The 27,898-nt window shown below is 41.7% G+C and overlaps 1 long non-coding RNA gene across 5 annotated transcripts in view; it reads right to left on the bottom strand.

Annotated features, from left to right (window-relative positions):
* Nucleotides 1-27,853, bottom strand: part of LOC110406618 — a 45,857-nt gene extending 18,004 nt beyond the window's left edge. The window contains exons 1-6 of one of the 5 annotated variants that reach the window (XR_002443528.1): nt 27,796-27,837; nt 10,602-10,719; nt 5,196-5,495; nt 4,196-4,377; nt 3,152-3,367; nt 1,283-1,904 (exon numbers count right to left, since the gene is read on the bottom strand). This is a non-coding gene — a long non-coding RNA (uncharacterized LOC110406618). Of the gene's footprint in view, nt 1-1,282; nt 1,905-3,151; nt 3,368-3,393; nt 4,378-5,195; nt 5,496-10,601; nt 10,720-27,795 lie in introns of those variants that run through there. The other 4 variants (XR_002443526.1, XR_002443529.1, XR_002443525.1 and 1 more) reach the window with 4 other exon arrangements.

Below are 27,898 nucleotides of genomic sequence, written 5' to 3'. Positions count from 1 at the left end.
CTGACAGCAGATGACAAGTGACCACAAACATGGCTGAATTAAAGCAGCAATATTCAGTCAAATACTTTTGGTAAATGCAGTTCCTACCATCCAATCAGACTGAGCTTTGATTTAATTGGGAAGCTGAAATATTCCATGTGGATGCCCCCTCCCTGGAGACGTTCAAGGCCAGGCTGTATGGGCCTCTGAGCAACCTGGTCTAGTGAGAGGTGACTCTGCCTATAGCAGAGGGGGGCTGGAATTAGATGATCTTAAAGGTCCCTTCCAAACTCAACCATTCTATGATTTTATGTTTTGTTGGGGAGGGGAAAAAAAGCATGCAGTATAGTTAGAAAATCGCACACAGAAAAAGAGTCTCCTCTAATGGTCACAGAAAGTCAGCTAGGTAGCCAACAGAAAGACAGCATTGCCAGAAACAGCCTAGCTGCTGCATCCTTAGGAATAGCTTTTTCTTTCAGAAGTTGGAGGAGTTGAACAATGTCAATACCTATCTTAAATCTCTTCCTACCCAATAGGAGCAAACTGGCTGAAAACTGTAACCAGAAAGTAATTTGGAGGAAAAAGTTTTGTTCTCAAAGATTAGACAATGAAACTGGATTACAAAAAAAGGGATGCTAGCAAGTTGGGGGGAAATTGGCAGGCACAGAATCTCTTCGACGTCCAATGTGAAGCAATGTAAAGCTGGCACTTAATGGAACAGACTACATAGTATTAAACTGATACAAGTGGAATGTCTCTGATCTTAATCGACCCCCCAAAATAAACATAAATATAGAAATCATAATACATTAATATGAGTTAGTAAAAAGAACATGTGAGTAAAAAAACACAAAACAAACAAACAGAACTGCAAAACAAATCACACGGATCAAAGATAAAAAGCAGTAAGGAAAAATAAGTCATCAATACCTTCCTTGCTTCCAAAGTCACAAAAATAGATTAATGGTGGCTTGCAGTCAATTTTCCAATTGAGGAAAGAGAGACAGCCCAGAACTTATTTAACTGTGCTATCTAGAACGAAGCAAGAAAAAAGTTTTAAAAAAATCAGTTTAGAAGTAACCGGAAGGTAATAGGATGATTAATATGGCTTATACAGAATGGTTAGGAACAAACTAATCAATCTATATGTTATGTCTAATGGGGTAACTGCTGCAATGATTATGCGGAAAGTATTAGAACTGATTTACTTCAAAAAGTAAAGTAAAAAAGTAGTACTTTTAATCCTTGCCCACCTAATGTTTTCAAAGTGTATAAAGGAAATCTAGGATACTGTGATTTTATGAAACAAAATCAAATGTAGCTTAAAATCATCACAATTAGTAGGTAAAGCTATCTAGAAAGTCCTCTTAAACTGCTGGTAATCTGCTGTCAAACTGACAGGACATTTCACATGGAGTTCTACAGGGGACCACATTAGCTCCACTTTTATTAGCATAGTAATTAGCATAGATAGCCCTTAGGGTTATGCAGCAACCACTTTGGAAGATATAAGTTAACAATCCCAATAAACTGGACTAAAATGATGGAACATCAAGATAGAACAAAATAACGACATGTACAAAAGGCTCTATTAATAATAAATTCAAAGAGATGTAAGTGACAATATTCAGAGAAAGACAGTCAAACTTCTAAGTAAATGCAAACTGAACGTTGATCAACAAATTGATGTCTCAAAAAAAGGAAGAAGAGGGAGAGAGGAGGAAGACATCCCAACCCAGAATGTACTGACAGGTGAGAAATGAAAGATACGTTTCCTGTTTGTACTGGACATGCTGAAATTAAGCCAAGACATCCAGTTTTGGCCACCTCATTGCAAGGATAAGTGACACCATCAAGACTGGTAAGAAGGTTCAAACACATCACTGGAGGGAAAAGAATGATGGAACTGGACATCTGTGTTTCATCTAAAAGAAAGAATGGGAGATAGTTATTCTTTTGCAGGAGGCAACGCAGCAGTGGCTATGAAAAAGATGGTCATTTTTTTTTCTGAGTCCGCATGGGGATAGAACACGATGTAATTAGCATAGCATAACTGACAGCAAGAATATTTGGGTTGGATATTAACAACAGTTTCACAATAATTTTTTAAAAACAATGGAATAAAGCAGCCACATAAGAAGGAAACAGAATTTCTTGCAAATAAGGACTTTAGACAGATTCACCTTGGGGATAGTCTGAATATGAAATCACAGACATGAGCAAAAGAACGGTCAAGCTATGGGCCATAAGTTTACTGTGGAGATTTCTACTCACCTGAAAATGCTTGAACAGCTCTGAAGAGGATCAGCCTAGTATCTGAGGATTTAGGCTTGCAGTTAAATAAGCAGTTTGTGATAAAAGATGAGCACGGTCTGAGTGATTAGCATAACTGCATCAAGCTACTATCTGCAGGTCAAAAAGCCTTCCAGGTGAAAGATGCAAGAATAATCAAAAGTATCCTGACTGCTCTTCCTGATTGTTGCAGGTGAGCTCTACCTGGATAAACTCTGACTCCTGGCTGACACAGCAGGTGAGTTCCCTACTTGGATCTGAGCAAGCACAGTGATAAGCCCAGAATGCTCAAGCAGGAATTCAAGATTTTGATTTGATTAGCAAGATGTAGATTTGTGAGATTCACCAGGAATTGAGAATGAGGAATCCTGAATCAGCTTTCAAGTCCTCCATCAAAGCGCCGAGCAAGTTTTGGATCTGACAGCACAGAACCCAACAGCGCCATACAAGGTCACAGTGCAGCATTTTCTCTAAACATAGTGTTATATCTCAATGTCATAAGGCAGCACTGTCTGGTATGTGGTCAAACCCACAACAAATGGTGACCTGCCATGTTAAATTTCCCTGGTTCGATGGTTATAAAGTTAGCATGTGATGCAGAACAGATTCAAAGAAGAACGAACTGCTTCCATCTTCAGCACACATTTTCTGAAGCAGACCTGAATTCACATAAGCGGGCTTCCTTGCAAAAGGCTTCTATTCCACTTCCCTCAAACCCTCTCTGCACTGTTCTGAACATCCCCCTAAACAGCAGGCAACAGCCCTGGCATGGGATGCAATGTCCTCTCCAGTATGGTAGCAATATCTCCTTCCAAGCACTTTAAGAAATTACAGCAAAAAGAAAACTACATTACAGTTACCAACAATTTGAACAACCTACCTCACAGCTGCTGTGGAGTCTGGGCCTCAATATCTTTTCCCACTTGTCTATTTAGGCTAACGTAGACTTTTATGCCAGATAAACTAAAGTGCTGCTCTTCTTTGATCTGCAGTTCAGGCCACAGTTCTGGCTGCAGAAGGTAAAAATAATTCACCAGGATGTTCCTAACTTTGCAGCAACCAAAAACGCTTGGGTTTCCAAGGTTCCCCCTATTTCCTTTTCAGAAGGGATATCAAGAAAATAGTAACAAGTTAAATATGTTGAAAGAGATTTGCTTTTCATTTCTTTCTCATGCTTTAACTTTTTCTACAAATACCATTTGAACAAGCATTGACCTCAGAAAAACCACAGCATGCACCATCAGAAGGTGTACAAAATACTTGAAAATCACTGCATCACAGTAAATTAAATTAAATTATTAGTCGCATTATCCTAACTCTCAATTTCCCTTTTCTCCTTTGTCCCTTCCTGCCATCATTTGGGCAGGTGGCCCTTTGCAGATCACTCTCAAGCAGACTTAGCATGACCCACACATCAGTGGATTATAACCCAAGCAACGTGCATCATGGACCACAGCACCTCTTGTTGCTTCCCCAGCACCTATTTAGTCCCACAAATAACACCTCTGAAATCAGCTGAACGCCTCATGTAAAATTTCATTTTAAAATTAGCAAAGTCAGTATAATGGAGGCATCAGATTTTTTTTTTTTTAATATTTCTCACACCACATCTCATAACTTCCGTAAGAAGGGAAACTGCTAGAAAGCTTAATTCAATCTGGTGCAGAAGAGAACATATGACAGAGGACTTACCCCATTCCTCAGTTCTTATACTGAGCTTCAAACCTTCATTAACTAGCTAGCATTCAGTAGTCTCTATGCTTTTAAAAACTCTAATAATAGAAATATTTAATTTCAACTGTAGCTGTAGCTACGTTGAGATCTTAAGCCCTTCAGAAAACAAGCATAAAGTCATACAAAGAGGCTAGATTTAGGGTCTTCTTGCAGTGAGTTAGGTTATTCTAATATGATAATATCCACTTACTCATGATAAAATTAGCATTAAAAGTCTGCAAAATTCAGGCACACAAACTATGCTTAAATAGCACTTAGCCTGGTGTAAATTATATCACATGTGAAAGCCTCAGCTCCGTCTTTCAGCAGAGCAGTTGCCAAGAAGTGACTCTCTGGTGGCACCGGAGGATTTGGAAACAGCTCATTAGCACTCTGTAGAAAAAAAAAAGGATTAAACTGTGCCCCAAAACATCCAGCTCACATAGTTACAAAGCCATTCAACTAAATTCTGTGCTTCTTAGAATCATCAGGGAGTGAGAACTTGATAAAGGTAAGTGGTAAATGTTGAGAAAGAAAAGCGGCCATGCTCAAAAGGAGCAGGAGCAGGTGAACTTTGTCAGTGCCGCACTGTACTTCAGATCAAAACCCATCTCTCTTCTGCAGCTCTACAACTCCTTTTCTCCCACTGTATTTCCAGCTTCTCTCTATTCAGTTACAGAACTCATTCATTTGCAGTTTGGCCAGCTATCAAGCTCAGCCAGAACACATATTCCAAATATTCCCGTCCATCCTCTGAAATAGCTCAGCTGTTTCTGAACCAGTCCTGAGGTAACCCCACCTTTTCTTTTCTCTTAAATGGAAGCTGTGCTCTACACTGGGACAAACTGATTTCAACCATGCAGGCTGTTGATCAGTAAGTGGAAGTGCATTATATGAACCAATGTTAAAAATCTACAACTCTATAGAGTATACAAATGTCCAAGTTTGGGACTCCATTCAGGACATCAGAAAGTGATTGGTTTTTTTTGTTATAGTATTCAGCATGCAATTAAAGCAGATTAGTTTTTGTTTGTTTTTACACTAAAAGAAACAGCCATGCCAAAACAAAATCAGATTTCTTTTTCTGAATGATACAGGTAGCTGTTGTAATTGAGGTATGAACCTGGCCTATAGACAAGTGATATGTAGATGGTGTCAGCAGATTATTTTTTTCACTCAATTGCTGAACACACTTCATAATGAGAACTCACCAACATTCAAAATGCAGAATATGAACTCTGAAATACCAAATGGATGCAATCGTGCTTTGGAAAGGACATGGTGTTGCAGAATGCCAGAAGCAAGCAGGTTGAATGGGCCCAGAAAAAGCTCATATCTTCCCAGAGACGCAGTCAGTCTTGCTTGAGCTTTGTCATTCAACCTTCCTGTTATAGGAACAGTCCTATCTACTCCAGGAGGGAACTCTGCTGTCTCAGTACATCTTCCTTCCACTAAGTCAGCAGGATGATGACAATACCTCTGTGCAGAACAGTGCTCCACAACAAATGCCTCTATGAAATGGAAAAAAGTAATCCTTAATCCACGTTGTTGCATATAAAATCATGGAAAGCAAAATGATCATAAACAGTTGCTGCAGTACCTTACTGAGTTAGCAGAGGCCTACAAATAATGATATTTGAAATGTAGTCTTCCCAGTGTTTTACTAAGCAGAAAACACAAAGACTCCAAATAATTTGCTAACTATTAAAATTCTGATTCCTTCAGCATGCATGTGCACTCACAATCAAATTGTTTTGCTAGGTGTTAAAATAGGATAAGCTAAATGGATTGAGCAAAGCAGTTATTTCCTAATATCTAAAACCAGGAAATATTTTCTCCAAGTACATGCAACGTTGACACACCAGCCACAGTTTGACAGGTATGATTTTGATAGGACAGCAAACACTGCACAAACACATTTCGTGTTTTGCCTTAATATATGGTACAGAAAGGAATCTGTTAACAAGAACATAGGAAACTCCTTACAAATTGGTAGCGTTGGCAATTTCCTGCAATAACTTAGAAGATTTTCACTTCCTTGGTTGGGCTGATCTCTCATATCCTTAGGTTGAAATTCAAGAACCTGAAGTCTTGACACACAATCCAGTGATTAATAATACAGACTGTATATTAAGAAATCCATCATATACCTCTATTAGGCATAACCAGAATTCTTTCCAGACAGATATTTGATTTAAAGACATTTTCAGAGACTTTGTTACTGGGAAAGGAACATAGAAAATTGACTCTTTTCAAGCAAACCTGCCTACAACAGTCAAAGAGAGCTATGTCCAAGTGCAAAGCATGAGCTGAGGAAAGATTTTAGGATTTAGGATGGGATTTTCAAAATCAATCAAATGATAGGAGGTCTGTGGAACATTTTTTTGGAGATAAAAAGTATTTAGGCATCCTGCTCCTGTCAGCTTTTAAAGTATTAATTATCCGCCATTTGTAAAATTTCTCTGCATAACCCCAAACCTACTAAGCACTTCAAAAACTCTAATGCTAGCTTCTAACACTAGAAAAGGTAAATCCAACTGGGTGAGTCCTATACAGTTAGCAAAGAGCACACTATTTTCAAAAGAATTCACTACATGTTTGTGGGTTAGTGCTGAGCTCTTCTGAAAATTTACTCATTTTTACTCTCTTGCCAAAATGTTGAATGTAACACGCTGAAAACATTTGATGTGCAAACATTTGCAGATCCTTCTCTGACCTCCAAAATCCATATATTACTGACTGGAGTTAAAAAAAATAATGCATTTGGATTAGCAGATTTTTGTAGGAACCTACTTCCATCCTTTTTTTTTTTATGAGCACAGTTTTAGTTGGTTTTCACAAGAAAAATGCTTCTGCATTTAAAAATAGAATATATGGCCGCTATGCAATACAGATGAGGAAAACAGGAGTAGAAAGAAGCTAGGAAAACACCCTGAAATCTCTGCTCTGAACCAGATGCTTCCACCTCACAGCTTGACATGAACCACACGGTTTGATGTCCAAGGGGCAGTATGTCATACTTTAGTGTTACATTTTTCTCCCCCATAGCAGTGAGTTGCATTACAATCTGTAAAGTAGGAAACACACATACACCATTACAGATAGCTACAGAATGCCCTGGAGTGACTGCAGCAGAGCTGGATGTGCACTTCGAGCCCCTCAAGGACATTTCAGCTCTGGCTTAACTCTGGGGACATCGCTTATCCTATCAGCTGAATATCTATGAGACAGGTAGATGTGGGCCTTCACACAAGATGTGACAAGGTGTACAGCAACTTCAGCAAATCCACATTTGCTGGGATAAGGCTTTAGGGGACTTCAGTCTCTGAAAACAGCAGTCATCTCTGCACCATCTAATTTCCCAAAGTCTGTCTCCTACAGAAAATCATCCTTCTCATCCAAGGGAGAAAGCTGTAGCTGAGGCCCCAGCTCAAGAAGTCATCTTGAAAATAAACACAATGCAGAGCTTCTTCCCTAGCCTACGTGATGCGGTTCTTAACATGCTTCCCACTGGAAGTACTCACAGATTGCATGAGCATCCCAAGATGCACTTACCACATCTGCCTTCCTCCACATACCTTAGGGAAAAGCCACCAACATAGCCCACAGCCACCAAATGCAGGACACTACCTTCCACAGCTGCTGTGAGCCGCCAGAGTTGTGCAGGTTCACAGCCTCTAACACACAGGTATGCCTATAACTTCCTCCGGGTGCCTGTGGAAATGTGACTTGTCTCAGTAGTTGCCAGGAGTGAAACAATTCTCAGCAGTTCTCAGCTCATGCTGGGTCCATAGACCCAACCCTAGTGCTTGAGGAACTCTGCACATTTAACCAACTGGTAAAGTAGGAAAATACACTTATCCTGTGGGAAGTCCTCTGATTTCCTTTTCCTCAATTTCTCCATTTCAATTTCTAACACATACTACAGTCACTAGAACAGAACAAAGTTCAATTCTTCCTCTCTGGCGTTTTTGTCAGCAAGCATCTTGTCCTGAAGAATCAGGCTAGCAACTCCTCCCAGGTCTTTCCTGGTTTTGTGGGTGACAATGGCTATTGAAAGCTGGGGAAATCCAAGAACCAGAGAACACTCCCAACATCTAAAAATCATCTCATATTCTCACATAGCTGGGCTTGAGATTGACAACTACTTTCTTTTTTCTCCACTCTTTCTCTCCACAAGACCACTTGGCTCTTACTTGGAGCTTTTATTATTTGCTGCAAGAACCCGCATGGATTGATGCTCTGCCTCACTCAAGGATTCCAAGAACTTGTTCACATGCCAGATTTGGTATGCAGCCTCAGGCTGTAGGCCTCAGGCAGCCCAGCTTTCATCAGGCTTTACCTCAAGGCCTTACCTGCAATGGAAAAAAAAGTGCTATGTAGATGCTATCTTCCTTCACAAAGGACAGTGCAGGACGAGGCTGTCCCAGCAAAGCAGTATGCCTCCAAGAACAATTCCTTCTACATTGCAAAACATATCTGTAGGTTCTGCTGTGCCAGGCCCAGCATGTGAATGACACAGACAGAAGGGGACTGCGCTCTGTCTCTGGCCTCCTGAAACAAGAGCAGAGAACAGGCTCCTTTGGTCACCCAGGAATGAAACAAGGAATAGCCAGAAACTATCTACATCAGGCAGATTTGTATTCTGCTGCATTTCATTTCTCAAACCTCCTCACATGTTCACATTCAAGACAGAAGCCGCTGTCAGCCCACAGACAGGAGCCTATCCACATCCATACGTGGGCAATCACTCCACAGACGGCACAGTGTTCATGCCTCCGCGTGTGTATTAAAGTGCCGCAGCCAGCTAATTCTTTACAGCTTGCACTTCTTAGCCCTCGTTATGGCAGACAGTTGGGCGCCCCTGTACAGTTAAAGATCACAGGCCTTGATAACCTGGCTCTTTGATTTATGACAGCCCAGACCTTAGTGATCACCTAATGAGGGGAACCTGGAGTGTCAACCTGTTTATTAAATACCCAGAACCAGCTGTAGACCCAGCCAAGGAAGTAAGTTAATCATATTTCTCATTTATTTTGCGTATCCCTCCCATTCCCTGGCTCTCTCTATTCTCTCCTCCGTTCTGCCTGGCTCCCTCTTTTCATCTCAGAAGGGGAGGGATTTCGGACAGGTCATTTACGGAGACTGTCAGGGGGCCGAAATGTTTGCGATTTCCTACTGATTTCTTAGGTGTTTAGAAGTTAATAATATTCAGCACCTCATGATTCTTTCCTAGATGTCAAACAAAGACATGAAAGGCAAGGAATCCAAGAGGAAAGGAGGGGGAAGGAGGGAAAGGGATGGAGAAGCAGGGGCAGCAGGAGAACAACTTCCCCCACAGTTTTAAAGAAAGCTGTATCCAAGCAAGTCTGGTATTATTCTTAACACACACAAATATATATATATAACATAAACATTGTTTAAACATCCCTCTGTTGCCTTTAGTGAACAAAAATTTCGCATTCTCAGTGATACCCTGCGCAACAAAATCCAAAGCTCCAAAAGCAAAGATTCAACCTGTAACTACTTCAGATTTATGCAATTTCCCTTCTGTCCCTGTTTAGGGCTTCTACTTGCCTAAATCCATCAAAAGTGTTATTTCATACTTTAATCCCTTTGAAGAAACTGATGAATGACAAGACTTCTTAAAAATCACTGAATCCATACACCTAGTAGGATACAACTCAAAAACCCAAGGAGAAATATTATCGGATATTCTAATGTTATCAGAAATCTTGTCAACTTAGATACAGAATTAAATCTCAGAAAATCCATTCATATCAACATATTATTAACATTATAATTATTAAAAATGTAATAAAGCTCTTCAATCACTCATTCAAATATTTTCACTTCCTTTGGACCACAACAGATCTCTTTTTGAACCAGAAGAGTTTTCATCAAGTAAGCCAGCACAGGTATCACGCAAGATGAAACTACCCACAACAACTGTTGAATGTACCTCTGAATGAGTCTCCACAACTGGGTAGTTGAACCCAAGCAATGGAGGGAGTGTATGTCCTCATTTGTAAGCACCTCAGGGAAACAGAGAAGTGGAGAAACCACTGATAACTGATTCGATCCTATAAGGGACTATGAGTAAGACCAAACCCTCCGCGCTAACCTCAGAAAGGATGAACCAGCTGATACAGAGCACCAGAAAACCAAAAACTTCGTGTTCTTAAACAATAGTTTCTTATGTTTTACTTCATCCAAGCCAGCAAAATGTTATTTGAATAGAAATCAGAACTTTTCTGAAAGGCTGAAGTACATTTCTGCATACTAACCTAGAGGTAACCAGGGGTGTAGATCACAGAGGGTAGTTCGACAACCGAAAGAAATAAAGTCTATAGGCTAGCTACCAGTGAAAGAGGTATTGCTTGCTTCTCCTGTCATCTCAGAGTCCAACAGAAAAGATGGCTATGGGATAAACCTTTGCTTTTGAGTAGCAAACGTCAGATATGTATCTTCACTTCCGGCCCAGCAATAATCAGATCTGTTTCCTAGGCCTGGGCTGGTCTTACAGTAGTTGCTGCTGCTCATACCTCTCCTTCTAACAGAAGCTAGGAGGGTGGCAGTTGGCTTTTCAGGAAAGGAGAAACAGGCCTGAATATTACCTTGTTATCCTTATTAGGATTTTGATCCTTCTAACAGTGTCTTCCAGAGTGTTCAAGCAACAACCCTTCTCAACCTTTCATAGCTGTATCAGTAGAAGACAGGCCCATCATGGCTGAACTAAGCAAGAGAAGAGAAAAAACTATTATGATTCCCTGTAGTTTGCAGCTGCAGAAGAAACAAACCTCCTCATGTATGTATCCTGAAAACCCCCTGAGCACACTGCCTGGATTGCCAGCCATGAAGCTTATCAGAAATTGCTGTCTTGGTGTTTCAGGCTCAACATCTGCAGAATTAGCTTAAGACATCAAGTCGCTCTGTTTACAGAGGCTCCACATCGAAGCACTGCATGGGATGACTTTCAAGTGTATCAGACATCTGATCCAGCTGAACTCTGCCATTTCAGCCCAGGTACTTCAATTTTGCACCCTCTCCTCCTCACCTGAGGCAGTATTTAAGGTTATAGGCAGCTCTCATCTTGGAGTGCACCTGCACTTCCTTCTGCACCCTCCCAGGCCTGCAGTCACATCATGAGCTTCCACATCCTGAGTTTTGGAACTTAGAAGGAGGAGCTCAACAGCCCTCCTTTGTTAGAGGACAAGTTTACCAATCGGACCCATTGCCTACTGCTTCAAGCTGCCTAACTACTGCATCCCTGTACCAAGGATTTGCCTAAAGCTTCCTTGCATCCCTCTCACATACACAGCTCAGAAAAACCCGTAATGGCAGCCCACACTCTGCTTTCTTTGGTGTTTTGTCCAGCTTACTTGGAAATGATGGGGAAGTGCTTCCAGTAGCTGCAGAATAGCTTCAGAAACCTTAACGCTTTGCTTGGTTTCCTCTTATCTGCCTCTTTATCTGTTTAAATTTAGCCTGGTTTCTATATGCTGTTTCCAAGTCTGAGCCAATATCAGTTACCCAGCACCCAAGGGGGTGCCGCGTTCCTTCTTCCTTCAGCTTCACTCATTCTCTCTCAGGAACTGAGGCTCCCTTGACCCAAAACAGCTATCCTGCTGGCAGCTGCTGCTACCGGAGGTAAGATATCTTCAAGGCATGATAACAAGGAGTGCTGAAGAAAATAGAAGCACATCCTAAAGGCTGCCTGTGTCTATGCAATACATTTATTTAATTGATATGCTCTCAGCTTTCCTTAATAGAAATAGTCAGAAGCATCACGCAAAATTGCCTCTTGCTATTTACAGGGTCCCCCAGAGCAAGCAGGTAGCAGATGGGGATGGGAAGAAATTGCTAACCACCCTTATTGTGTGGAAATGAGCCTGTGAGCACTTGCAGGAGAAACATTTCAAGGTTCAACCGAGAAGTAATAATACGTGCATTGCAGCAAGCAGCTAAAGTGGAAAACAGGAGCAAAACAGGTTTGTGTAGAGAAAGGACTTGAAAGGAAGAGAATGTACCAAGTGGCTGCTTGCATCAAGAGGCAATCTTTGGGGGTGGCTCTCTAGCTGGGGATACTGCAGAAGGGAGGAGAAAAGCGAGTTGTTTTCCTTCCCTCTGCAGCCCCTGCAGCCAGCATGACTGACACCTGTCATTCAGCGCCTGTCTGCTGTGCTCTCTTTCACTCAGACGCCCTCGCTGGCATTGAAAAGAGCAGGATGTGTAAGGAAGCCACTCCAGGCGGCTGCCTCAGCTGCTCTCTCAGTCCTCGAGGCAAGAGAGCGAGCAACACACAGAGCTGTCAGTGGCCTGTTGTCAGCCGGACAGTCACAGCTCTGAAAGGCCTGTCAGATCGGGATGGCTCCAGCGGGTCAGCGGGGACATGCCTCCCCCTCCTCTCTGCCATGCTCCCTGCCCTTAATGTTTCTGACTGCAGTGCAGCTGCAGGGGAATGAAGGGAGCCTTGTGGCTACAGAGCCCACACTCTTCCCCCTATCACAAAGCCACCTTAGGGGAGGAGACCAGTCTAAATCTAACCCACATCTACTTCAGTTTACAGCAAAACCCTGTCACTTCTCTGCTGCCTGGTGGAGTCTTCTGCACGACATACTCCACAGATCACCATCCCTGTTGGTTTTTAATCCCTCAGCAGGTCTGCCAGGAGAAAGGATTTTCCATCCTAGCTGAGGATCTATTTCCACAGCTCTCCAGCAGTGGGATCTGAGAGAGCCAAGCCATGGGGGCAAGACAAAGAGCTGAATCTTTACAACTGGGCATGAAGGAAGCCAGTTAAAAATCCTCTTATTCTCTTTTCCCATTCAGTCAAGCAGAGTAGTAGATGTATTCTGTTAACACCCTTTCAGAATAATAGAGCATTATCTTGTGTGAAAGCTTTCAGGGGCAACTATGACTATGGAATTGCAGTAGGAAAAAGCACAGCAGTGGTGTGGCTCTTTCATGACTTGCAGTGGGGAAGCTGAAACTTCCCGTACTCCATAGCAAACCTGGGCATTAAGTCCATAAGAAACACAGTCCTTGTGGTGGCAGAGACCTGACGGTTCTTACAGAGCTTTAGTGGCAAACAGAACATTCTCACTTGTCCTCAAAGCCTCCAGTTACACAGACATGAATCTTTGAAAAAAAATTGTTTTAGCTACTCTGGCACAGAAGTCCATTTGGTCCATTCTTTCCCATTTTTTTTTTCCCCTGCGCTCCCATCAACTCATGCTTCCTCTACTCTTCCTCCAAACACACTGCTGTTTTTGCCTTTTCACATTGCCTGATATTGACCGCTATGTCCTTGCCACTAAATCCCCTCTGCTACAGCAGGAAGGCAGTAATGCCCTCTTCATCCTCTTCACTGTGGGTTTTGTTAATGCACAACAAATGCAAAGCATAAATAGGCCACACTGGGTTTCAAGCAAGTCAGTCATTTCAATGTAATGAACCCCTTTTGTCTTCATGTTTACTCAATTTTGTCAGGCAGCACTTCCAGAAATGCCCGTAACACAGTCACCTTCAGCAAGACAGAGCCAGGCTCTGGACTTCCAAACATCAACTCCACGAAGCGATGTAGGGAGCCTAGGACACATACCTTGGACCAACCTTCTTATCTCTACAAGTCACTTTGAAGTCAAGAGGTCTAACTCATTTGGTGCTTTTGTAAAGATGATCAGCAGGCATTTCAGATATCTAGAAAGCTCTGTAAATCTGGCCTCAAGGCTCAGACCCTCCAAAAAGGCATTTAAAGCTTCCAGCCTCCACTGCCTTCAGTAGAAGATAGGCACCTTAATACTTTTGTAAATCCAGTGCTCACGTCTAAATCACCTTTGAAAATGACACACAGTGAAAGTCAATACCACACAACAGCACACAGGGCAGAGGTCCCTAAGCTGCTAAATCCACCACACGGTAGAGCAGAGGGCTGCCTGGGTGCCCTGCAGTCCAGAACCAGCCCAGCTACATTAGTAGGATGCTGCAATCCCACTAATAAGCCCCACCTGGTGAAGACATGCCCTGAGGCTTCTATGTCACTTAGGTGCTTTTAAAATGTTGTCCTTCCACTAAATCCAGCTCCCAGTCTAATGGCAATTCCACCCCTTTGGCTTCACTTCTCAAGCATTTATGTCACTGGAATTTGCTCACACAAGCATGTCAGTTGTTTTTCTCCTGTAAATATAGATATCCACATATAAATCAAGGTATTTGCTCACAGAACTTCCCCAACAAACTTGTATATAGAAACACAATTACTTGAGGGAGTCTTGACAAGCAAAAATTCAATGCAAGACTGCTAGGCAGCTAATAAATTTAGCTCATTTCTGTCCTTCTCCCTGAGTCAGGAAGGAACCCAGCTATTTTTAAATCTGGATTCATGTACATAGCCAAATATAATGTTCTTTCTTCTGTGAAAGAGAACAGGAAAAGATTCTAAATGTCCTAACATTTCCTAGGCCGGCTTATCTCTCTGTCACTCTCCCCAGGAGAGACCCACTGTCTGCCTTGTCTGTTTAGACTATGATTTTTTCTTTTTTTTTTTTTGGACACAGCCATCTTTTACTACGTGTTTGTATGAGGCCTTGTGCAATGAGACCAGCCTACTCAGGGTACTGCTGTCACTGGAAGAAAAAGTCTGTGCTGGGGGTGCATATGGCGACAAGATCCTTGTTTCCCTAAGGGATTAACATGCAGGTCTATGCCAAGAAAGCATGCCAAAATGTCACAACAAACGAATAACACCAAGAAATAGAGACAGAGCTTTCTCAGATATGGGAAGCTCATGTATACCCACGTGTAATTTCCTGGGACCCCGGCACAGTATTCTTCTTTGGTGGAATTGTTCCCAGGCTTAAGTATAAACAAGTACTTTTGTACTTTTTTGGATTGCAGCCCACACTGTCTGGCAGAGTGATAACTCCCAAAGCTGATGAGCATGGTGCAAATGCCTAGACATTAAGGCAGCCAGACGCAGGCCTTTTAAAACACATCATTATTAAACAGAGGTGTGGGTGGGAGGAGAATTCAGATCAGAAAGACACACCCAAGGTTACCACATTGTGTTCTAATTTTAACACTTCTTATGACCCAGCAGCAGTACCTCTCTGGCTGTAGCTCATAATACCTACAAATCCAGGAAGCCATTATGATTCTCCAGGGTCAGAGGTTGCTTGCATTGTAATGCACTTCCTCCTTTGGAGATTTAATTTTGGAAATATTTTTAATTGCCATTGTACATGACATTGTCTTTCAGATAACCAAGGAATGATTTTTCTATTTGTCCACTATGACTCAACCAATTAAAAGAAAAAAAACAACAGTACTTTCTTTGGAACAATCATTAAATAGCAACACAGCCTTTGCAGAGTGGCTGTTCAACAGTCGCAGCGCTCAGCTCCAAAAATAGGAGGGTGGTGCCTCTCATACCTAGGGTGTAAGGATTAAATACACTGACACGCTGTCAGTCTTGAAGTTCATTGTAAACAGTCTCCCCAGTCATCAAGATCTCTCCTCCAATTATGGATTGTCCCACAGTCAGGAGACAAACCTTTTCAGCAGCCTTGAGCAACACCAGCTATTTGGCTCCTTACTGCTCCACCTTCTGGTCCTTAATGCTCATATGTGCCAAGTGTGTCGACACTTCTCCCCCCAAAACTCTGATTTTCCTTTGGCCCTGCCTCCTTCCCATAACTTATTCACTGAACTCTCACTTCCTCCTTTTTCTTGGCTGTTGATAATAGCAATAATAGCCACAATACTCACTTCCATTTATGTTTGTAACACTGAGGACCTTCCAGCAATGACTTCTTAAAATCACTTAAAGAATTGCGAGGTGGCTGATGCTACAGATGTAAAAAATAGAATAGAGATAGAATGTTATCCAAAAGAAAAGCACATCCGACCCTTAACATAATCCAAGTCTGCAGGACTGTTTAGTTTCTCATTTTGCCCTGGTTTCTTGCACCAATAACTTGATCATTTTTGCTATTAGTCATTGTCTTTCCATGGCACTAATGTGCCATAGAGGATGCACTCCGCAAACACACAAAGTCACAGGTTCCATCCCAGGGAGCTGAAAGGCCATGAAGACAAAGACAAAAAGGGAATAGGAGTGAAAGTGACTCAGCCAAGTTCTAAGGTAAGGTCGTGGCTGATCCAAGAACAGAAGCTGCTTTTCTAGCCTTCCTTGTTAGTATGGCAGGCTGCAGTTAGTACAGTCTCTGAAGCTCTCTAGATAACTATTAAACACTGACAAGTTGTATTTGTTTTCAAATGTACAAGAACAAACAATACATTTGACTCACTCTATGACTCCATTTCCCTGACATGTGGGAGAAACAAAGGCTCTTTTTCATCCATAATATTCTTGTTCATCTTTATTTGGAAGACAAAAACATCATGGAAGAGAAGCCGTGTTTCCATTCCATTGCAGTGTGAATCTTCCAGTGGGGCCAGAAGATGCAGTTATAACGCTGCTATTTGTAAAGAGAGGTCAGAATATAATAGATCTGAGCAAATACGAGTTAAAAAATGCATTCAATACAATTTAAAGAGATTTACATCCTTCTGCATCTGTAACTTTTTTGTTCCACCCTCTGTCAGGAATTAATGCTTGAAGAGAATGCTGCACTCCTTGCAAGCTTTCAAGTACTAAGGACTAAATCCTTTCAGACCCTCCCCCTCCCTCCAACAAAGTCAGCCTTTAGGATTAACAGCTAACCCCCAGCAGTCCGCCCAGTTGCGCTGCTGGCAACGAGGAGGACTGTAAGGGAATTAAACCACTTCCAGCCCTGTTGACACCACGAACCAAAGAGGAGGGGCGGGGTGGGCTGAGGAGGAAGTGTTAGAAGTCAGACCCTGCTGGAGAAAGTGTGAACAAGCCAATTAAATCCTGACACTTCTGGACAAAGAGGTCTCTTTGGAAGAAAGAGATTAGCACCTCCTATTCATCAACAAGCAGCGGCCCGAGTGCAGGCGCTGAGGCTGCGGAACTCCCTGATGTATCTCAAGTAGCAGTGCTAAGGAATGCCTGCCCTGCTGCCGTCGTTGGATGAACGCACCCACCACCCCTCCCAGCAGCAGGACAGCTGGCACCGCAGTGCACTGCAGCTTGCCTTTCTGCAGCTTGAGTGTATGTAAAGAAAAACAGATGGGAGGGGACAGTTGTTGAAACTGCTGTCACTTCTGTGCCTGCTTAGTCAAGTCATACTTTACCACCATGCTTGTATTAATTAGGCCTGTTCCTTTCACCAGTCCTGCAGCAGACTCCATCCACTTACTGCAACATCTCTTCAAGTCCACAATCAATAGAACAACAAAATTAGAGACAGCCACAAGGATCCCATTAATTTGGAGGAATGTGGATCTGGATGAGTGTTCAGGCCCTTGACAGATCTAGGGACAATCAGAAAATATGAAGCTTGTTCAGGCATCACCATGATGCATGCAGTAAGGTTGTGCTGGACCTGGAATACCAGAAGGGCCCTGCAAACCTGCATGTTGGACTTTTAAAGGCTCTAGTTTTAAAACAAAAAAATCAGTGGCAGGAGGTGTGGTATTCCTACAAGAAGAAAAATATGCAAACCAAGCATATAAAACATCTGTTAGGACACTGTAAATGAGGCAACAGAAGTACTAGAAGCTAAGCTTCTGGGACATGCTTCATTTCCGATTGCACTTTCATTCCGAGAGTACAATTCCCAATATCATTCACTTGATAGCAACTTGCTCACCAGCACAGCTCCACTGTCTTTTATAAACTGCTATACTTTCCACTTGTTTAAATAATAACAGTTGCAAATTTAGCCTGAAGTTTGACAAGGCTCAGTAAAGCCTATGTCCAGGCTCTGAGACGAATGATTCCATGTTTATCTAACCAAGGCAAGCTGCCAGAACACAAGGAGGTGATGTGGTTACTAGAACAGGAAATACATACTTTTTTTAAATAGCAAACAGTGTGCTAACAACCTATCTTTAAAAACCATGATCACTTTGAGACTTCTTATTCCTCGTTTGCCTTTCAGTTTCACACTCGCCATGGGCTTCCTAATGCCACCAATACCAGTAAGACTTTAAGAACCTTTTCCTTTCATTCAATTAGTTACCACAGGACACATGCATATCTATAGAAAATCATCACCCAAGTAAGATTGTCTACAAACCAGGTCCAAAATTCATATATAGGTCAGTTGAGGTACCTTAAGACAAGTGACCTTTCACTTAACTTAGCTCAGTGACAAAATTATCTTCAGTGAATTATCTTCATGTGTCCTGGGTTCAGATGCTGTGTGGATCTGGCTGAGATTGTTCAGTCTCCAATATAGGTCTCCAGTGAACTTTCTACAACCTGAGTTAAAAGGACATGTACCATTTGACGGTTTCCTTGAACCTCTCCACACCTCATTCCCTTGCTCTTGACATAATGCCAGTGAAAGCACAAGGATGGAGAGCTGGGTTATTAATGTGAGTAGTCAAGAGGAAGCAAGAAGCCCAAGCTACCAAATACTAATGAGAGCTGATCAAATACTTGACATTTTCTGTGGCTGTTCAACTCATGAATTCATTTTGCCTGTGTTCTCGTTCCTTTGGGGTTCACTTTCCATGAAGAGCCCAGCCAACCAGTTTCTTGGCAGGAAAAATCTCAGAAGCAGCCAAGTCTTAAAGAAACATTTAGAGAAAACTTGTGGAAAAGGAATTGTTAGGTTCTCTTACTCACATTTCACCCAAGCAATTGGGTTCTAAGTTCTGTTGTATGTGTTCACTTAGTCGGGGCGCAGAAGGATGCTACATGATCAAACTATCCAACAAAAAATGATCAAGTTAGTTCACTTCTGAACTTCAAGTATTCACACCCAGATGCATGCCACTTGCCAACATTTTCTGGGCATTTATTAAAAAAAACACATTCTGAAAGACCAGAAGCTATTTGCAAAGTAATTTTTAGAAAATCTCACTACTAATCTGAGCTTCATCCACAGACACAAAATCCTTTAACTTCCTTACTGTGACAGCAACGTTAACCAGCTAGAATGGCACATCACTGAGTAGCTATCCAGGCCTCAAACACTGAGATGTATGTTCTGTCATGTAGACTGAAACAGCCTTCATTTGTATTTTTGACTGCTTGTGCCATCTCACAATTCTGCTTGTGGCAATGAAGAACAGCAGATCTTTCCCTTAACACCTTGGGAGACTTGCTGAAGTGGTTCCCCCTATAAAGCACAAAGACTTGCACCTACATTCTGGGACCACAGCTAGAACAAAAAGCCTGCTTCACAATTTGGCTGCACATGCTTGGTCAACTTGAGAGAAGTACCTTAACTGTAGATAACTTAGTAACCTTAAGCAGAGAAGCAAATATATTGTCCATGTCCAAGCTGAGAAGCTCTTTCAATACTTGTTTCTAAGTTCTCTGAACTTAAAAATTATCCCTCAAACAGATACACCTTGAGTTAGGTAAGCATAAAGAGAAGAAAGTATCCTTTGGTATGTATGCAACTGTAAAGTAACTTCTCATCTTTCAGTGGAACCAATGGCTTTCTATATCAGAGATCATTAAGGAAAAGCAAGTTAGTTTGGTCTGTTTGGTATTTTGATTTAAAACCTTCGAAGTCTTTCTCCTTAGTGTTTGTGATCGCTGGGTCTCACTGTGTTTGGTTCTTTTCCCTTCTCCTCTTGCATTTAATCACAACATTACTAATGAAAACAAAAAAGAAACTCTAGCTGCGCCATGCATGATTTAGGGACCAAGTAAACAGTACTTAACAGTTCTAATTGAAGGTCAGTAAATCCCCAAGAGATTAAATGAATCCTGCAGCGAGATGTGTAAATCTCACTGCCTTTTACGGCGTCCCAGCCAAGACCTTGTGCGCAGTTGTGCAAGACTTAATAAACGTGGTATGCACTTAATCAAAACCATTTTGCCACCAAAGGGGCAGCGAGTGTAAATCACAATTACTCTTGGCACTAAACCATTGGCACAAAGAGGCCCACCGATGCCAAATATCATCAGGGGCTGACTTCTAGCGCCTAGTTAGCTGTCTGGCACTGCTTGCAGGTCTTAATGCCCATTTTGCTGCTCAGCAGGGGGAAATCCAGATGGGGAAAATAAAACACTAGAAAGGATAGTGAATGTATAGGCGTTTTGCTTCTCTCCATCTCACACTCTGCTTGCCCTCTGCCAGCTCTCACCCCAATTTAGTAACTATTAATAAGCTGCAGCATGTAGCTTTGGCAACAGCCTAACTATTTGCAGTTAAACTTTTGTAGATTTAACAAACCCAAAGTTTATGTTCTAAATTGTATTTCCAGGTTTAATGGCTGGTGCACAGTGAATACTCTTGAAAATCCTTGTGATTTTGGTTTCTTTTTCAGCCAGTCCAGAATTCAGAATGGGCTAAGGAAAACTGACCCACCGATAGCTCATGATTGTCACCTTTGACCTTTTACCTGTGCCAAGATCAACTACTGAAGAAGAATTCTGGGGCAAAGATGTTTGATTTCTCAAGAGTATATTAAGTTACAAAAGTAGATAAGGAAAAAAAATGGAGGATCTGATACTTGGCTTCAGCGGTGAAGGTCAAAACAGCTACAGCAAGGAAGGAAAAAAAATATCACATTTTACTAAAGTTACTATAAAGGAGAAAGCCACAGTGATGCCAAGCAAGGAAAATACGTGAGAATTCCAAACAAGGCTAGAGAGGAGTGTAGCAGCTGTAGGAGGTGGAACATCCTCAGTATTCAAGAAACTGAACTGGAAAGGTAAGTGAGCTCTAATATTGCTATGAAATGGAAAAACATTTGGGGTTCATCTGCTCAACTAATAATTCAGCTGTTACGCCAGAAGCTCAAATCTCTTGGCACTTTGATGTCCTAGGGTGCTGATCAGAATCTCTATATCTGTTCTAGTAACTCAGGAGGATTTTTTTTTTAATGGCACAGCAGGTGACATACATGTCACCTAGCTTTCCAAGTCTTAAAATTAAGCACTAATTCCAAGCTATCCATTGTGAAACAGGAGGTCTAGATGCATCTGATGAGTGTCTCTTGAAAGTAATTCAGTGTTTCTCTGTTATTTTAAGGGAGCCTACGGTAAATATTTAAGGCAGACTAAAACTGAGATGTGCACAAAACCCCACAGAGCCTGTTCTGTCCTGTATATGATACTAAGATCAACAATAGGTTCATGGATCTTGATTATAGCCTAGAGATCAGAAGTTCCTAAAATAAAATTACAACAGGAGGGTTGTTATATAGGTGTTGTCAAAGGGTCAAAAGAAATCCAAAATTTTATGCCAGCAATTGACATCATGAGCATTTTTAAACAGGGGCTTACAACCTAAAATACACGTGACACTGCTCTGCACAAAACCACAAGTTATACTTGGGAGTGTTTTGTAATTCAAGGTAAACTAACAAAGGCAACATCATGTCTCAGTACAAATAAATTAATGCCATACATTTGCTAGGTTACGTGCCTGTGCTGCACCTTGTTCCTAGGGGAAAATGACAGGTATAATCTGTTACAGCTTTATGCAAATCCTTCGCCTGTCTAATAGCATCTTTTTTGTTGAATACACAGAAATCTTTTATCTGTTCTGCTTCTTAAACAAAGTTCTTTGCATACAGTGTTGTGCCTAACCAGGATATGTCATAAGAACTGAAGGCATCAGTGCCTTCCAGATGTCCTATTTCCAGACATCCAGGGATAGCACTGCAAGGCATTCTCCTCTCTGGTCTTGCCCACATGCCTCACAATTCTGTAAAGTTCCTCCCCACTGACAGTAGTTGTAGAACAGCAGCCAATTTACACATGTAGCTCATTGAAATTAGGAATAAATGCACTGTCCAGAACTGCAGTTAGTAGACTGGGACAATATGATCATCTTTCCATCAGCCAGCAGCAAATAGATAAAAGTGCTCAAGCTGCCTTTGCCTTTGTTTTCACTGCTCTTCTTGCAACCTGTCTCATTCCACCACTTCCTCTCTCTTTCATCTCTCAAGCACAATCACATGCTCATTCCTTCATTGCCTTCATGCCTTTTCTCTCTTCACCATTTCTTCCTCTAAGCTTCACTATTCTTCCTTCTAAGACATTCTCACATTCTTCCCCCCCTCCATCTTCCTTCTGACTTTTCCTATGCTGTTCTGGTTTCCCATTCTTTCACATTTTAGTTTCCCTTTCCTTCCCCTTCTACCTTCTTTTCCCTTCTCTTTCTCTTCCTCCCTCCCCATTATTTTACTTTTCCCTTCTACCTTTTTTTCCCTCTCCTCCCCCAGTGCGCCTGGAGCTCGAGCAGAAAGTCTGCTGGAGCCTTAATTGCTGCTCCCCTGCCTGATGTCAATTGGAGATGACATCTCCTGAACACAGAGCTGCAGCCGTCTTTTTGCATATTCCCTCTGTCTGGGTGCATCAGGAGAAATGTCACAACCAGAAAGCTAGAAGCCATCGAAGAATCGGAGCCACAGAGATCACTGTGAAGCTAGCATGAAACATTGAAGAGGTTGGTAAACCTTGCTTCCACAGCGGGTTCTTCCAGCGCTTTCTGCACTGTTGGTCTCAGGCTCAGAGCATTTACAGGAACTGACATTTCAAAAGTTGCACAGCAATGTTACACCAGGGCTTTTAAACAAAACAAATGTTTGTGTTCAACTCTATTATGGCTCCGTGGCTCCCTGTGGGAGGGTGACTTTCCAGTAATTGAGCAAAGACGGTATTTCATAGCATAGGGGAAACTGAGCAGTTACAGTGTTTTAGACCCAGTCTTCAGCTGTGAAAATTAGATGCTCACAACTTGGGGAAAAAGAAAAAAGTACTATGTAGACAGCTCTGTCAATGCACTCAGTGTCAAGACCTGACACAGAAGCTTCTGTGCATGCCGTCCAACAAGACACAGACTGTTTGCACTTCAGCTCTCACATCCGCATGGATTTCCTCCAGTCTCTTAAATAAAGTTATTACAGTGCATCTTCCCTTGCTATTTCTCCTCTAATCTCACAGTTTTCTATTCAGCTCCTTACATCCAATTTAATCCCATAAATATACTTTTCCCCAGATCTGCAGTGAAGATCCACAAGCTACATAAATATTAGGTGTTGCTTTGGTTCACATCAGCATACTAAAGAGAACTTCCAACATGGGCTGGAAGTTTTCCCACAGAAACTCCCCTTGTAGCTCATGTAAAACCGTGCTTGAGCTTTGACCCCCAGAAACATTAGGCCTAGCTCTCTAAAACTGTACGGGAGAATTCAAACAGTAAGGAAATCTGGATGTCTGAGCAGGAGCATTTCTTGATCATTGCTCATATGCATAATCAACACACTAGCTGCTGTTATTCTGGTACACAATTTAAAGTGCTGGCAAAGAACACTTTATCACTAGATGAGCAAACACTTTAGCAGTTATAGGTTCCATATTCTGTTTCAAGGCTTTGTCTTAATTTCACAGAATCATTTGAGTTGGAAGGGTCCATAAAGTTCATCTGGTCCAACACCCCTGCAATGAACGGGACACCCTCAGCCCGATCAGGTGCTCAGGGATGCAGCACCCACCACCTCTCTGGGCAACCTATGCCAGTGCCTCACCACCCCTATCATAAAAAACACTTTTTCCTTATATCCTGTTCAAGTCCCCCCCTTCTAGTTTGAAAGCATTTCCCCTCATCCTGTTAGAGCAGGTCCTGCTAAAGAGTCTGCCTCTTTCTGTCTTATAACCCCCCTTCAGATACTGAAAGGAAATTTAAAACTTACTGATATATTTGATTTCCTTCACTGCTGTGAGACCACTGGTATCATCTACCAACTGTGTGGGCTAAACAGACAGCTGTTGTTCAAATCTTCCATCTTATCTGCATTTCAGAACTCAAGTTCAACACTTAAAGGTCTGTCCTGCCCACAATAATATAAGCTGAACCTCTTTCAAATTTATTTTTAATATACACCACCTCCAATCATGCAGACAAACACATAACGTGCACTCTTGTATGCATCAGCAACTGCATGTGGTTCACATTACACAAGAGTCAAGAGTAACTTCTAGAGCAAGCAATTTGTTTTATTTGGTGCCTCTGAGAGATTTGTTTTAACATTTTACTTAAAATGGACAGTGAGTGTCATGTTAGAAAAACCAAAAACTGTAATTTCACTTTTTTTCCCCAATTAAAACCAAGCGTCAAAGCATCCATGTTTCAATTAACCACCAGGCTGTAAGATTTGCTTTCATGATTTTTAATGATTTTTTTAGTGTGTTCATATGCTTTAATCCTTTCTCCTTTCCATGCTTTCTATTCTATTAACCAGAGGCAATATGGTTAAGAAATGGACTGCACCGTGCAGGCATAACATCACTAAACACATGCTGATCAGAAAGGGCTTCACAGAGCACGGTAAGTATCCTTAGCACTGCACGTATCCTTAGCACTGCACTGCATATGAAAACACTGAGACACCAAAAAGGGAAATCAATGTGCTGTATGACCACAGGCAAGTTAAGAACTCATGTTTCCTGGCTCACAAGTCAGTATTAGTTCTCATCATATCAGCACTGAAAATTGCTTCATTGCACAGAGACTTGAGACCGAAGCTAGTGTTTTGAGTTGCCAAAGCTTTCAGTTTTTGCCTGCCACTACAATTTACAAGCACAGCTTTAATAATAAAAATTAGACAAAGTTAAAATATTTTTGTATTATCTGAAGTATCTAGCTTATCTAATTACTAACTAGCCATTCAATAGCTGTTCTCTACTTTTGCTCTGCTCTGATCAGTTTCAGATGGATTTTATTATTCATAATAAAAATCAGCAGCAGATTTACGCAGTTCTTTGCTATTAACAAGTTTAGAACCTCCAAGATATCTTTATAAAAAGAAAAAGCTATGAAACCAGCTACCTGATACCCAGGCATCTCAGCAAAGCAGGAAGGAAAAAAGAAAAAATGACTGGGAGCTACAGCAAATCACCACCTCCAACATAATCAGGCTTAAAGAAAGCCATTTACCACACATCGGCTCCACGTGGCTCCATGAAGCCATCCAAGTGAATGTACAATGCACTGGTAGCACATCTAACATGTCTCCTTCCAAAGAGAGTTAAGAGAGTTAAGGCTCAGAGCTCCTACTGGGGTAAGGGCGGTGGGTGGCATCCAGCATTTTGGATCACTGGCTGGAAATGCTGTGAGAGTGAACCAGAATGGAAGTTACCGACAGACTCCATGTTTGCTTCATGTCACCTTTTCTGGGTAATCATGCCTAACAGCTCAGGGCAGAACCATTTCCTTCACTGCCTCTTATATAGTAACTTGCGTGTTACTCTGGAGCATGCACCTCAGTGTTGACTTGAATCACATATTCACACTACATCACTGCAAAGCTAAAGAAGAACACTGTAAATGTAATCTGAATGTATATAGACCTAATTCTGTACTCAAAGAACTGGGCACAGTTAGTGGAAAAGCCTGATCTTGAAAGGTGCAGCCACTCTTAAGTGTTTTCCAGCTCTTCTGCTAATGGCGCTGAACACACAGTTCGGGAGCAACAGTGCAATTTAAAAACTTTGTCATATGGGTATGCAAAGCAATCCTGCCTTCCCATTTTAAACAGTCATAGGGGACAAGGGCTTTCTGATTCCAGGAAAAATGTCTATTAACACACTACCAGGCAGACAGAGAAGGATTTCCATAGCTTGCTTAAATGGGTGGAATAAAAACACACAAAAACCAGAACAAAGAGTCCCTGAATGAGTCACTAGCATTTCTTGCAAAGCCCCTCAGCTTGGCCTAGGAAAAGTAGCCTCAGGTTTTAGAGAAAAGACAGTCAAGTGCAAAACAAATCCCAAAACACGAAAAAACAAACAAACAATAAGGTTAACACCCTCAAGAATATCTGTGCTGAATTCAAAGGAGGGATATTCAGGATGGGCACAGGTGAGGACAGACAGTGGTCTTCAAACTAAAGCAAATGTGTGTATACACATATGCACACATACATGTTCTACAGAGAGATCATTAGTATAAACCAAGTAAAACCAATATTTCATCAACACTGAAATTTAATCTTTTATGATAATGTGATGCATCACCTTGTAACACAGATGCAGTTGTTTCAGGCTGTGACCATATGAACCCAAACACTTCAGGAAGCTACAATTAGACAAATGGCACTAAAGCAAATAAGAGAAGATGGGAAAACTGTTTTCCTGGACTGGTAAAAAGCCACAGGTTCATAGAATAGAATCATAGAATAATCTGAGTTGGAAGGAACCCTTTCCCCCCCAGTCCTAAAAAGAAATGGACAGTTGAAATTCTGGAAAAATGTAATCTATTAAGTCACCAAAAAAAGCTTGCTTAGATCAGTTAAATCATCAGTCAGAAATTCTCAAGTGCTGCATTTATGAGTACTGTCTTGTTAAAAAACATTATACAAGTTAACTAAACTTTCAAAGTAAAACTTCATTTTGTGTTAGTAGCATTTTAGTTTAGAAACACTGAAACATGATTTTACTGATCAGCTGGAGCTAAATATCATATAAGATCATGGGGAAAGGATCGGTTTTAACAATTTTAAAACTCCTTTCAACAAGAATTTTTACATTCGAATGGTTAAATTCAGGAAGTTTGATTTTTACATCTTAAGATGTAGCATCTGTATCAAAATGATTAACTTCTTGTCAGCTCCATCTAGAGTAGCCAACCAGAAATAAGGCTGTCTGTATGCATACAGAACAGCATTTGTTCTATTTTTCCACTACCTGTGAGACTAGCATGGAGCTTTGCAGTTTAAGATTCTGAATTCAAAGATTACATTTTTAAGGCTTTGTGTAAAGACTTGAAATCTAAACCAAATCATAGAATCAGCTACATTGGAAAAGACCAACAAGATCATCCAGTTCAACCATCCACCTACCACCAATCTAACCCCACTAAACCATGTCTCTCAACACAGTGTCTAAACGTTTCTTGAACACCTCCAGGGACAGTGACTCAGCCACCTCCCTGGGCAGCCATTACAGCGCCTGACCACTCTTTCAGTAAAGTAGTGTTTCCTAACATCCAGCTCTAGTCTCCCCTGGCACAACTTGAGGCCATTCCCCCTCGTCCTGTCACTAGTTACAAGAGAGAAGAGGCTGACCCCCAGCTCACTACAACCTCCCTTCAGGTAGTTATAGAGAGCAATAAGGTCCCCCTGAGCCTCCTCTTCTCCAGACTGAACAATCCCAGCTCCCTCAGCCGCTCCTCATAAGGCCTGTGCTCCAGACCCCTCACCAGCTTTGTCACCCTCCTCTGAACACGCTCCAGGGCCTTGATGTCTTTCTTGCAGTGAGGGGCCCAAAACCAGACACAGTACTTGAAGTGCAGCCTCACCAGTGCTGAGTACAGAGGGATAAATAAATCTGGTGTAGTGTTTTCCTAACTGTACTTCTGAAGAGGAAGAACCATCCTTACTCACCTTAACTGCTTTTAATCCTTGAGCCTCAAAAGGATAATTTAAATGTTAGTTATTTGACTTGTTTCACTGCTGGTCATTTGTCAAATATTTTTGTTGATATCTGTGACATCTTAGAGTCTTCATCTTGTGGCAAGGTGGAGGTTGGACTCTTCTCCCAAGTAACAGCAATAAAACAATAGGGAATAACCTCAAGTTGCACCAGGGGAGGTTCAGGTTGGATATTAGGACAAATCTCTACTCCGAAAGAACAGGCTGCCCAGGGAGGCAGTGGAGTCATCATCCTTGAAGGCTATAGGGAAAGGAGATGGCAGATAACCAAAAAGGGTGATGGCCACAATCCAGCTAAAGAAAATAAGATTTGCTTACCCATGCCAGGGATCAGGGCTCACAAAATACTCCAGAAGGAAGGATCTCCAGGTAGAGAACCTTCCCTGGAGGCAGTCAGCCCTTAAATGAGGCTTAGGGTTCT

Source organism: Numida meleagris, chromosome 14, assembly GCF_002078875.1.
Source record: "Numida meleagris isolate 19003 breed g44 Domestic line chromosome 14, NumMel1.0, whole genome shotgun sequence".
Lineage (NCBI taxonomy): Eukaryota > Metazoa > Chordata > Aves > Galliformes > Numididae > Numida > Numida meleagris.
The sequence above is the reverse complement of the archived record's forward strand: the minus strand, read 5'-3'. Positions and strand labels throughout refer to the sequence as shown.